General features: G+C 49.5%; 1 pseudogene across 1 annotated transcript; it reads right to left on the bottom strand.

Annotated features, from left to right (window-relative positions):
* Window positions 1-757: 757 nt before the first annotated feature.
* Window positions 758-11,232, bottom strand: LOC144177936 (uncharacterized; annotated as a pseudogene). Its single transcript, XR_013323885.1, has 3 exons — window positions 11,072-11,232; window positions 2,402-2,623; window positions 758-1,323 (listed from the first exon to the last, which is right to left on the bottom strand). The product of XR_013323885.1 is annotated as an uncharacterized LOC144177936 (transcript).
* Between the last annotated feature and the right edge of the window lie 831 nt (window positions 11,233-12,063).

Below are 12,063 nucleotides of genomic sequence, written 5' to 3'. Positions count from 1 at the left end.
GGCGGCGGACTTGGTCGATATGACGCTGCACTACCCCCGTTGGCGTGTCCACTGCTATCATTCTTGCCCCTGAAGCAGATTTTACACGTCCAGGCGTCCATCTTTTGCCGACACCGTAGTTCCGCACGTAGACGCTGCTGCCTAGTGAGATGGTCCAGTCGTCAGCGCCCGGCGACAAGTTCTCATCCCTGGGCGGCAGGCATGTGTCAAGACGGGAACGGAGCTGGTAGCCGAGAAGCATTTCCGAGGGTGACTTTCCTTCCTTTTGCGGGGTCCTCCTGTAATGGAATAACAGGCGCATGAGGTTATCTTCCAGTGGGCCATCTTGCATTTTCCGCAAGCCGCCTTTAATGGTTCGCACTGCTCTTTCCGCTGCTCCGCTTGACTGAGGTTGGAAAGGCGCTGTACGCAGGTGCACAATATTGTTTCTTTCTACAAACATGGCACACTTGTGACTCGTGAATTGCGTGCCATTATCGGACACGATTGTGCGTGGCACACCGAACCGACAAAACATACTTCTTAAGCAGCGAATGGTACCCGCTGTGTTCGCATGCCTCATGGGTACTGCTTCAATCCACTTCGTGTGAGCATCTACCACCACAAGTGTCATCTTGCCGGCTAACGGGCCCGCAAAATCAATGTGGATCCGGGACCACCTCTCGGCAGTTTTCGGCCAACTTACCGGTGGTGCTGCCGCAGATGGTGCTGCCGCAGGCAAGCTTACACACTGTGCCGACAATTCCTGAATCTCCCTGTCCATGCCCGGCCACCAGAACAGTGACCGCGCCACCGCTTTCATTGACGAGGAGCCCTGGTGTGTTTCATGTAGAAGCTCCAACATCCTTTCCTGCGCCTTCCGTGGTATGACGACTCTGTTGCCCCAATAGATTAGCCGGTGAGCCATCGACAGCTCCATTTAGCGATCAAAAAACGGCAACAAGTCGGGCGCCATTCCACTTGTGGTTCGAGGCCAGCCATGCAAGATATGTTCCGCGACACGGGCTAACAACGTGTCCTTGGCAGTGAGCTCCTGCAACTCGTGCGTCGTCACTATACCTTCGTCGAAGGCTTCCAACGACAATACGTACTGGGGAGGGTCCCCCTCAGCTACCGGTTCCGCTGCCGTCGGGGCTGGTAGTCAGCTGAGGGCATCTGCTGTCAGTAGTTGTTTCCCCGGAACGTACTTTAGCTTGTACTGGTAGCCTCCCAAGAACAGTGCCCATCGTTGCATGCGCGCGGCGGCCATCGGCGGCGTTGGGCGGTCAGGCTTGAGCAGTCCCAGCAGTGGCTGATGGTCGGTTACCAGGGTGAATTGCCGACCTAGGAGGTAGTCACGGAAACGAGAAACGCCAAAAATCAGTGTCAATGCTTCTCGCTCCAGCTGAGAGTAGTTTCGCTCCGCTTTTGTTTACGTTCTGGAACGAAACCCAATTGGTCTGTGCTCATTTCCCTCCGAGTGAAACAGAACAGCACCCACGCCATACGGGGAAGCGTCACATTCTAGCTTCAGTTCCTTGTTGGGATCAAAATGAACGAGAAGTTGCGCATTCTTCAAAATTCCTTTCGCTTTTTCGAACGCTGTCTTCTGCGGTTCTCGCCATTCCCAACGGGCTCGTTTTTCCATGAGCTGATACAAGGGGCTCAGCACAGTAGACATATTGGGCAGGAAAGGGCGTAGAACGTGAGCATCCCAAGGAACGAGCGCTATTCGCTAACGTTACGTGGGCGCGGGGCTTGCATGACGGCGTCTACGTTCTTTTCAATGGGGTGGAGGCCTTGCCGATCTATACGATGGCCAAGGTAAGTGACGAAAGGCTGCCGAAACTTGCATTTGTCAATCCTAAGTTTAACGCCGTGCTCTCGAAACCGCTCCAACACTCTCTTAAGCTGCTCTCCGTTATCACTCTTGCCTTCTGACACTAGCACGTCGTCAAGTAGTCTTGCACACCCGGCAGCCCGCCGAGTACTGCATCAATCTTTCTTTGAAAAATAGCCGGTGCGGAAGCTATTCCAAACGGAAGTCTGTTATACCGGAAAAGCCCGCGGTGTGTGTTGATGACACACAGCCCGCTGGACGCTTCGTCAAGGGGCACTTGATTGAGGGGCACTTGATTGTATGCTTCTTTTAAATCCAAGATGCTGAAATATTCGCCTCCGTTTAAGCTTGCGAACATGTCCTCTATCACCGGAAGAGGGTAATGCTCCACCTCACATGCAGGATTGAGGGTGACCTTAAAATCACCGCATATCCTCACGCTTTCGTCCTTTTTCAAAACAACCACGATAGGCGTAGCCCATTCTCCATGTTGCACAGGCGATAGAACACCAAGTGACACCAGCCGATCAATCTCACGAGAGACCTTATCGCGGAGGGCGTAAGGAAGAGTTCTGGGCTTACAGAATTTTGGTGTCGCCGTCTCCTTGAGTTTCAGGCTGGCTGGTGGACCTTTGATAAGTCCAAGGTCTATTGAGAAAACATCCTCGAACTCGCCAAGCAGTCGTTTCAGCATATTGTCCCTTGGCTCGGCACTTGTTGTAAGGTCCGGCGCGGTCAGGTCTCCAATCGGAACGCCCGTCTTGTCAAGCAAAGCGATGAGATCGCGGCCACATAGGCTGGGTCCTGCACAGTCAAGCACGATCAGCGGACAAGGCACAGATACATTTTTGTACCTCACTGGAAGTTCGAGTTCACCCAACACCGGAAGCTGTCCCGCGTAACACGAGAGCTTGATTCGTGGTGGTTGTAAGCGCGGCCACTGTGCGTGGTGTCGATCGCACACTTGGCGCGATACGACGCACACCGGGGAACCAGTATCCACTTCCATGGGCAGTTCTACGTCGCCCCATTGAAACGTGCGGCGTATGGGTGGTTCCAAACCGTTTTTTCTTCCCGAAATCAACGTCCACACGTGTGCGCTATCCATGTCGTCGTTGCTAGACGCGCTTTCAACTGTCAGTGCCTTTACACTCGCTGCCCGCCTTTCAACCCTTGCATCAGTTGAAGCACTGCAGCATTTCTTTGCCAAATGACCGCGTCGCCCACAGCGATAGCAGCGTGCGTTAGCCCAGCTGCACGCGTTATCTTCGTGCTTCGTGCTTCCACATCGGCCGCAGTCATGTGACGCGCCTTGTATACGGTTACCTCGAGAGGGTGAGCGATGATGGGCTTGCATTTTTAAAGCAAAGCTTTCTACCTGTACCCCCCAAGGGTTCTTTCGCGACCGTTGGTGTCACCAGAAAACTCCAGCGAACAAATAAAAGAATGTACTGGCACCGCCAGGAATCGAACCTGGAACTAATAGACTAACAAAGCGAGAGCCCGTTGTCTTACCGATTTGGCTACGAGCCCACGCGAACACGGGAAGACAAATGGTGTACTCAGCGAGCACATCTTCGGGTTTACCCCCTGCCTTCTCGCTGAATGCCACGTGAAATCGTCACACGACCACTCACGCCCGTCTAGCGGCCCTGTGCGCACCTTGCTCATGTGGTCAGAGTTACAAAAATTAAAGGAAGCTCACACCAATCCATGGAATCTCACTTTTAGTACGCCAATGTGCTAAAGCCTGTCGCCTCCAGTGTTCACGTAAAAAATCACAGCTCCTTCTCGTCCGCCCTCACGCCAAATCAAGGAATACATTCAAATACCCCTTGCCAACCAGGCCATCACTCCAAACCCCAGCATCAAGATCCTGGGCCTACATTTCCAGGCCAACACCAAGAGTGACGTCTCCTTGCAGCGCCTCAAAAACAGCATTAATCTAATCATACACATGATCAGGCGAGTTGCCACCAAGAAGCGAGGCCTAAAAGGACCTTTCGATTAATTGAAGCTTTTGTCCTCTCGAGAGTTACTTACGACAAACCCCTATCTTCTCGACGAGGAAGACATAGAGATGCTTTATATAATGATTAGAAAGGCGATTGAGCAGGCCATTGGTCTTCTCATGAGTGCGTCCACACAGAGGGTGCTTAGCACAGGGCTCCACAACACGGTGGAAGAGCTGATAGAAGGCCATCTTTCTATCCAGAAGGTCCGACTCAGAACTGCGGTGGGTAACCGCATGCTTCACCAGATTGGCTGGGCAGCCCAGAATGTCACTCCGCTTGACATACTCCCAGACTCTTGGCGACTAAAACTAAAGATGCTCCCTTTGCTTGGAAATATGAACCCCTGACATGACGAGGGTCAACGAAAAGCACGGGCTTAAGAGCTAAACACCACCCCCGGTGGGGCTCATGCAGTTATCTACACAGACTTCTCCTAACATCGAGGGCAGCAACCCGCCATCATCGTGGCTACCTCCAGAACCAACCTCCTTGCGTGTACCTCGCTTAGGACCCAACAAATGACGGCAGCAGAAGAGGCAGCCATCACCTTGGCTCTCACTCAACCAGGGGTTCGGAGGGCAGTCACCGATTCCCAGCAAGCCTACTGGAATTACCAGTCGGGTTGGCTGTCCTGACCTGCACTGTGCGTGCTAAAAACCACTCCCCAAACGGTTCCATTCAGCTCATCTGGACACCGCCTCACGCTTCAATGGAGGGCAACAAATACGCCCACCCAACAAGCCTGCGCTTTTACCTCCCGTGCTATGGAGCTGCACGAGGACAGTCACCCGCTTGTCACGCCCAGGGAGATAATCCAGCATTATCCCCTTCTGAGACCGACCGTACCTTCGCCTTACCCTGACCTTTCCAGAGAACAACAAACTACCCTACGGCTCATACAATCCGGGCTCCTTTCCCCAGCCCACGCGTCTTCACGTAATGCATCCGAATCGCTACGACGCTGAATGTAAATTTTTCTCAGAAGTAGGAATACACCGCCCCGAAATCGGGGTGTGCGACTTTAGCCCTGAGCACCCTCCTCTCTTTCCGTCAACTACCCAACAAGAGCAATGGGAGATCCTGCTGTTCAGGCCCTCTCTGCCTACCCAGCTTCAACGGGTGGACAGAACACAGGCCGCGCGGACTGCATATGGGCCCCACAGAAGAAGGAATCACTCCCCAAGGCTGCACTCTGGGCCGTTCCGAAATCTGAACAGAAGTATTTCTTCGTCCTCCTTCTCAGCCGCAAGTCTCGTCGCCTCCGTCCGCGGCGCAGAGACAGAGATGTCAGATCGTCTAACACCGGGTTGGAGCTTACTTTGATTTTATAAAAAAAAGTTTCCACTCTTGCTACACCAATACAACTCAACCAAACACCGTTCATGCATCATGCATTGATTTAACGTTACCAAGAATATCTCTTTGAAGTAATAAATGGTGTGGTTAAGTGCATTTAACTTCTAACTGGTTTTACTATTTGTAGAGCGATGTCAGTGGTTTTAAGTGACGTCGCATGAGTAATCGTTATGGGTGCCGTTTACAGCTTTGCTTTCCAACCACATTCACGGGGTGGATTGGCGCGATTTTTTGCACAGTCGGCGGTCCTGCACTCATATCTTTCGCATCGCTGACGGTTGTCGCGGCTGCAATGGCCATTGTTTCAGCCTCCTCGAGGGTTAAATCTTTCATTGCCAGTAACTGCTTGCGCGAGTTATAGCGCTTTCCATTGGGCGAACAGGAGCACTTCTAACTGCACCCAAAGTGCTCTTGCGAGTTCTGGCGTCTTCCAGTGGTCGGGCAGGAGCAGGGGCGTTGTGTTTCATTGGTCGATGAGGAGCACTTTTTTGGCGCCGAGAGCAGCCGAGAGAAGTTCTCGGTGCTCCGTCGCCAGCGGCGGAGTAACAGGGAACGCCGAGGAAGTCACATGACCTCTTTTGCGTCACTTCTGGTGGCGGAGGAAAAATGGCGGAATCCAGCAGCCGCAGTAGTCGCTCAGTGCGTACGGCAGCAGCTAAGCGTGGCCGTCTGGACAAGGAATTGCTGCTACTTTTAGACGATGAAAGCACCACAGATTCAAGCGCAAGCTCATCATCGGACAGCAGCAGCAGCGACGACGACGACGATTTGACATTGCATGAGTTTATGTTCGAGCACCTGTTCACCCCGCCGGAGCAGCGACCGAAGGTCGTATCTGGAAAAGAGTCGGTGGACGCTGTTATCTTTCGCAGCTAATTTTTGGGAGACACGATGGTGACCCCTTTATCATGAACATGAACATCCGCTCGGCTTCTTATTCATTGGTCGCCATGCGGAAGGCAGACACAAAACCACCGGCACGTATCTAGCAAAACTGGCGAGGAATAACTGCGTGCGGACATCACGAGCGCGCGAAATGCTGCGGGAAGCGAGCGCGGGAAACGTTTGGTCACATGACTCTTGACATCTCGCCCTCCCCCTCTGTTCACTGCTCCCGGAGCAGCGCGAATGTTTCATTCGCGGATCGAAAGCACACGTCCCCGTTCCTCCCATGTGCTGCTCTGGCTGCTCGCTCCACTTGCTCCTGTTCGCCCAATGGAATTTATTTATTTATTTATTTATTTACAAACTCTCAGGGCCATTCAGGCGTTACAGAGAGGACCGGGTACAAAGTACAAAAATAATAATAATCAAGTAACACGCAAGAAATGGATGAAAATGGCAAACAATCTCAAGTTATACCGCCAAGAAGTGCGTTTTTGAAAGTGAAATGATCTGTGACTGATACAACAGAGGCCGGAAGGTGGTTCCAGTCCCTGCTGGTTCTGGGTACAAAAGAATCATAAAAAAGGTTAGTCCTGCATTGGGGTATGCCAACTTCCAAATCGTGGTCTATGCGAGATGATAGGTAGCTGGGACGAGTGAAAAGACTTTCTTTTAGGATCGCATTGGTATAAAACATTTTATGAAAGAGTGATAAGCGAGATAGTTGTCGGCGGGACGAAAGATCAGGAAGATGTAATGAAGATTTCATTTGCGTGACACTAGCTAAACGGGAATAATTTGAAAGTATAAGTTGTGCTGCGCGGTTCTGGAGTGATTCGAGTGTGGAAATGAGCGTGTTACTTGGTGTATCCCAAACTGATGATGCGTATTCTACTTTTGACCGTACTAGCGTTTCATAAAGCAACAATTTTAGTGCGGTAGGGGCGAGAGAAAAGTTTCGACGAATGAAACCAAGCATCCGGTTGGCATTGTTGGTTATGTGCTGAATGTGAGTGTGCCAGGTGAGGTCATTAGTAATGTAGACACCAAGGTATTTGTAACTCTTGACGGGGGATAAAGGCAAGTCATTCAGAGAATAAGCAGGGTCATGAAGATTAGTCTTCCGTGAAATTCTCATCGATTTACACTTGGAAGTATTAAGTATCATCATCCAGCGGTCACACCATGCAGATATGTTAAGGTCAGATTGAAGGCAAGAGACATCGGATTGGTTAGTAATTTGTCTATATATTACGAAATCATCAGCGAACAGCCGTATGGAAGAAGAAACAGATTCAGGAAGATCATTAATATATATGAGAAACAGGAGAGGGGCTAAAACTGACCCCTGTGGCACACCGGACGTCATTGGGTGAAGGTTGGATTGGTAACCATTGACACTGACATATTGGGTACGGTTATGTAGGAAGTACTCAATCCATTTAAGTATGCCCGCGTCCAGGTTAAGTTTGCTCAGCTTAAAGAGAAGAAGTTGATGGGATACGGTGTCAAAAGCTTTCGCAAAATCGATGAAGATGCAGTCAATGAGCAACGAGTGATCTAACGCCGAAAGAAGGTCATTGGTAAAGGCTATTAATTGGGTCTCACAGGAATGATATTTACGAAATCCATGTTGGTATGGTGAAAAGAAGAAATTTGATTCGAGGAAACTGATAAGATTAGTATAGATTATATGTTCGAGGAGTTTACACGGAACAGAAGTGAGGCTAATTGGTCTGTAGTTAAAGGGAGAATGAACATCCCCAGACTTGTGCACTGGGACCACCTTGCCGATACCCCAGTCTGAAGGAAGGGCGCCACTTCGTAAAGACTGTGAGAATATGTATGACAAGATAATGGATGAGTATGCTTCAGTGCTTTTTAGAAACTTGTAGTTAATTGCGTCGACACCGGAGGAGGATGAGAGCTTGGCCTTACGAATAAGTTTAGCAATGCCTTATGATTCCATTGTAATATCATTCATTCGTTCAAACGGTACGGTGCAACAATAAGGGAATGTTGTTGGTGTAGAATCTGTAAACGACAGGGAGAATGTGTTATTTAGGACGGTGCAACATTGGTGAGAGGGTACAGGTGTATCATCGGGTAGTCTTAATTGTACGTCATTGGTTCGGCGCATGGTAATCACGTTCCAAAATTTCCGTGGATTAGTGTTTAATAGATCAGGAAGTGTTTGCGTAAAAAACGTGTGTTTCGCGCTTGAGAGAGCGCGTTTGTATTCTGAAGCTGCGGAGAAATAAGAGGATAGTCTGTTGCTCGATCTGGAATGTTTGTAGCTGCGAAAGATGCGCTTTTTTTATTAAGAAGCCGTTTAAGCGTTGGGTTAAACCACGGCAACTTGTGCTGTGCCAATCGACGCAGTGGGATATACTTATCTGTTAGTTTTTTAACTATATCTCTGAATAAGCACCAATTATCATCAATGCTACGCCCCCAGAATTGCGGAAAATATTAATCGACAAAATTCGCAAGCTCCGAGTTAATTGCGTCAAAATTAGCCTTACTGTAGTCCCTAATTGTTTTGTAACATTTAGGCGGACGGGGTAGAGCGGAAGGAATGCTGACGTGTATATCCGCGTGGTCGCTTAAACCGGGCAAAACAGTTAGGGAAGAGACAAAATCAGGTACCGTAGTCAAAATTAGGTCTAGCACATTGGCTGAGGAAGTGGTTACGCGCGTAGGGGTTGTTACAATTTGTGATAGATGGAATGTGTTACACAAGTCAAGAAATGCCAGACATTCCGAGGAACCATTGGTTACTACAGGCTGGTCTTCCCATGAGATTGCGGGAAAATTAAAGTCTCCCAAAAGAAAAATTGGAACACTAGGATACCTCATAGAAATTTTGCTCAAACAGTCAAATAGGTCAGCAGAAAAAGTATCTGCGGCGTTAGGTGCACGATAACGTGCGCAGAACACTGCGTCTCTGTGGTTCACAGTGATGCTAACTGAGACGAATTCAAAGGAGGCGGGGACGGTGACAGGGATGGAATATGATACTAGGTCATTTGATACCGCAATCAGGGTTCCTCCGCCGATACGCTCGCATCGGTCACTTCTGTATACGTTGTATCCTTTTTTTGCAAGTAAACAACTCGCAGTTGTCCACTTTACTGGAAAGCCACGTTTCAGTTAATATGACTACGTCGGCTGAGCAAGTGTCTATCAAGGCAGACAAAGAATCACGTTTATTTACAATACTTCTAATGTTGGTGAAAAGAAATGAACAGCGGCAGAAGTACATGCATCATCGCCAGTCGCAGACGAGAATACGATATCGGCCGTGGTGCCGGGCATGTTCAAAGGTGTCACTTCACATACACTGTCAGTTTGCGCAACATAGACATAACACCTTTTGTTAATGTAAAGCTTGTTGTACTTTAGGTTAAATTTCTGTCCACACGCGTTACCGAATTCAAGCAGCTTTTTCCTTGAAAGCCTCGTTGACTTGCAAAAATCCTCTTGCAAGGTTACACCACTGCCTTTCAGTTTGGATCGCTGGGACAGAAATTTATCCCTAGTTTTGAACGCAGCAAAATTAACCACAGGGCGGCACTTGTTCACGACGAAACCGCCTAGCCTATGTGCTCGCGCGATGCCTTCGTCATTCAGCTGCAGGGAAAATGTTTTCGCGAGAATAGCCCGCACTTTTTCTTCTGTTTGGGACCATGTCTCGGCGGGCGTGTCAGTTATTCCATGAAACATAAGATTATCCCGTCGAGACCTATCCTCGTGATCGTCCAAGCGGGGCTGAATGGCGGCATTCTCGCTACTAACAGTTTCTGCAACAAGGCGTTGAATATCGGTTGGAGCAGGAAGGCTTTCCAGCGAGCTTACCTTTAACTCGACCGCAGCTAGCCTGGTGTTAATATTTGCGACTCGTTCTTCAAGCAGTTTTTGGCTAACTTTAACTTCATTCAGGGATGAAATCACTTCTAAGTGCCTTGATTCCATGGTTCGAGCGAGGGATTTTATGGCAGCTAGCACCTCATTGTTACTCCCATTTTCTTCATCGGAACTATCGCTTGGAGGACGGGGATTTTGCTCCACATCACCACACATAAGTAGCAACTTGGTCACTCGAACACAATCACAAGCCAACAATAAGAGCGTATTTGGGCATGGGACAAGCAGCAAACACCGGTTACTAGTGCGCGTCGAACTCAAGGAGCAGGAAGGACTAACCTGCGTAATCAAAAAGAACGGTCTGAGCCATGTTCGCTCCATCGCTGCTTGCCCATGCCCAGTGGTCGGTGCGGATGCACGCTGGCTATTTAAACTAGGTCCACACGATGATGGCAGCGTCGATCCGGTCGCCCTGCAGTGGCAGAGTTGAAGTGGGTGCACCGGTGTCGAAGAAGGCGGTTCCGGCGCTGCAGAACCGTGCCGCAGCAACAACAGCGGGACCGAAGAAACAGCTTGCAGCGGTTGTACATAGCCAGGTGGTATCGCGTCCGAGGCAGGCCACGAGCAGAAGATTGCCAGCAGCTGCGCAATCGAAAAGAACGGTCTGAGCCATGTTCGCTCCATCGCTGCTTGCCCATGCCCAGGCAAGCATTAGTTGAGCGTCATTAGTTGATTAGTTGATTAGTTGATTCGCCATTAGTGGAGCGTACGCCGCAAACAATCCGGTCCCTCAACATCCGGTCTAGCGCACTTCCAAAGTTGCAATTGTCTGCTATGCGCCGTATTTCGACTAGGAATGCGTGCACCGACTCTCCTTGTTGGCACCTGGTGAAAAACTTGTAGCTTTCTGCTATCTCGTGACGCTTGGGATCGTAGTAGTCATTTAAGGCTGCGACCGCTTCGGCGTAAGTAAGGGAATTCGGTATCCGAGGTGCAATTAGCCCCGCTAGCACTTGCACAGTCTGCGTGCTGAGTGCTGCCACCAGAAGTGCTCTCTGCCTTTTGGAGTCAGTAATACCATTTGCTTCAAAATACGCTTCAGCCCGAATAAGGTACGCTTTCCACTTACCTCTTGTGTCGTCGAAGACCGGGAGCTGTAGGCTGGTCATGGTCGTCGGGACTTGTTGCGGCAGGCCGTGGGCTTCAACTTTCAGGGCAGCATGGGCCGTTTCCGTGCTCGTCGCCACTGCAGTAACACAGGCGCGCGCAGCGCAGCAGCATGGACGAAGGTCGGGCAGTCAACGACGGCGTCTATTGCCAGAACGGTGATTATATACGTTGCCATCAAGAGAGGGTAAAGGGAGGGGGGAGAGAGGGAGAATCAAGGCGCACAGGGCCGAAAAGAAAAGGTGCGCGCGCAGCTGGTTTTGCTGGCCGGTACAAAACGAAAGAATACAACAGGTGTCAAATTGAATTTCTCAAAGAGGGAAATCACATGAGACAAATAAAAATTTCCCCTGGACATAATAACGACACCGTCATGGTGAATCATCGATTGGGTTAAAAATCGGTGATACCGCCGCGAGGTGTGGGGTATAGGAGAGATGCTTGCTCGTTATTCCCTTGCGATAGTCATGGGAAGTCAAAAATTACGCTAAAATTCAAAAAAATTCCGGCAGATTGTGTGGGATATTAAAATAAAGGTTTAGATGAATAAATCATGTGGGGCAGATAAAAAGGTAATACCGCTGATTGGTAATAGTTACGAGGAACTGCGCATATTCATCGCAGATGCTGGAACGGTAGCACAAAAGGAATTGTGGGAAGGGTTTGAGGGAGAAAATTGAAACCGGGCAAAAACCGCATCGTAAGATCATTATGTGAACTTACTTCATAAGTAAAAATTCGGAGTTGTGTCGTAAGCTCATTGGGGCTGCACAATTATTGGTTTCCGTGTTGGGATATTCGCCTGTAGCTAAAGCGAACACATGCTAATTAGCGATGGCGTGTTCAGTTTTGAAGGACGGCAATATTTTAAGCGCGAATCTCGGTAGCGTGAAAATTCATTTATTTCACTTCCACATTATCTCCATCATCAAACAATTCGAGGAACACTTTGTC

This window comes from Haemaphysalis longicornis, unplaced genomic scaffold (assembly GCF_048455015.1).
Source record: "Haemaphysalis longicornis isolate Haplotype H1 unplaced genomic scaffold, Haemaphysalis longicornis Haplotype H1 scaffold_1, whole genome shotgun sequence".
Taxonomy (NCBI): Eukaryota; Metazoa; Arthropoda; class Arachnida; order Ixodida; family Ixodidae; genus Haemaphysalis; species Haemaphysalis longicornis.
Note: the sequence above shows the minus strand (reverse complement) of the source record. Positions and strands in the feature narration are given on the sequence as shown.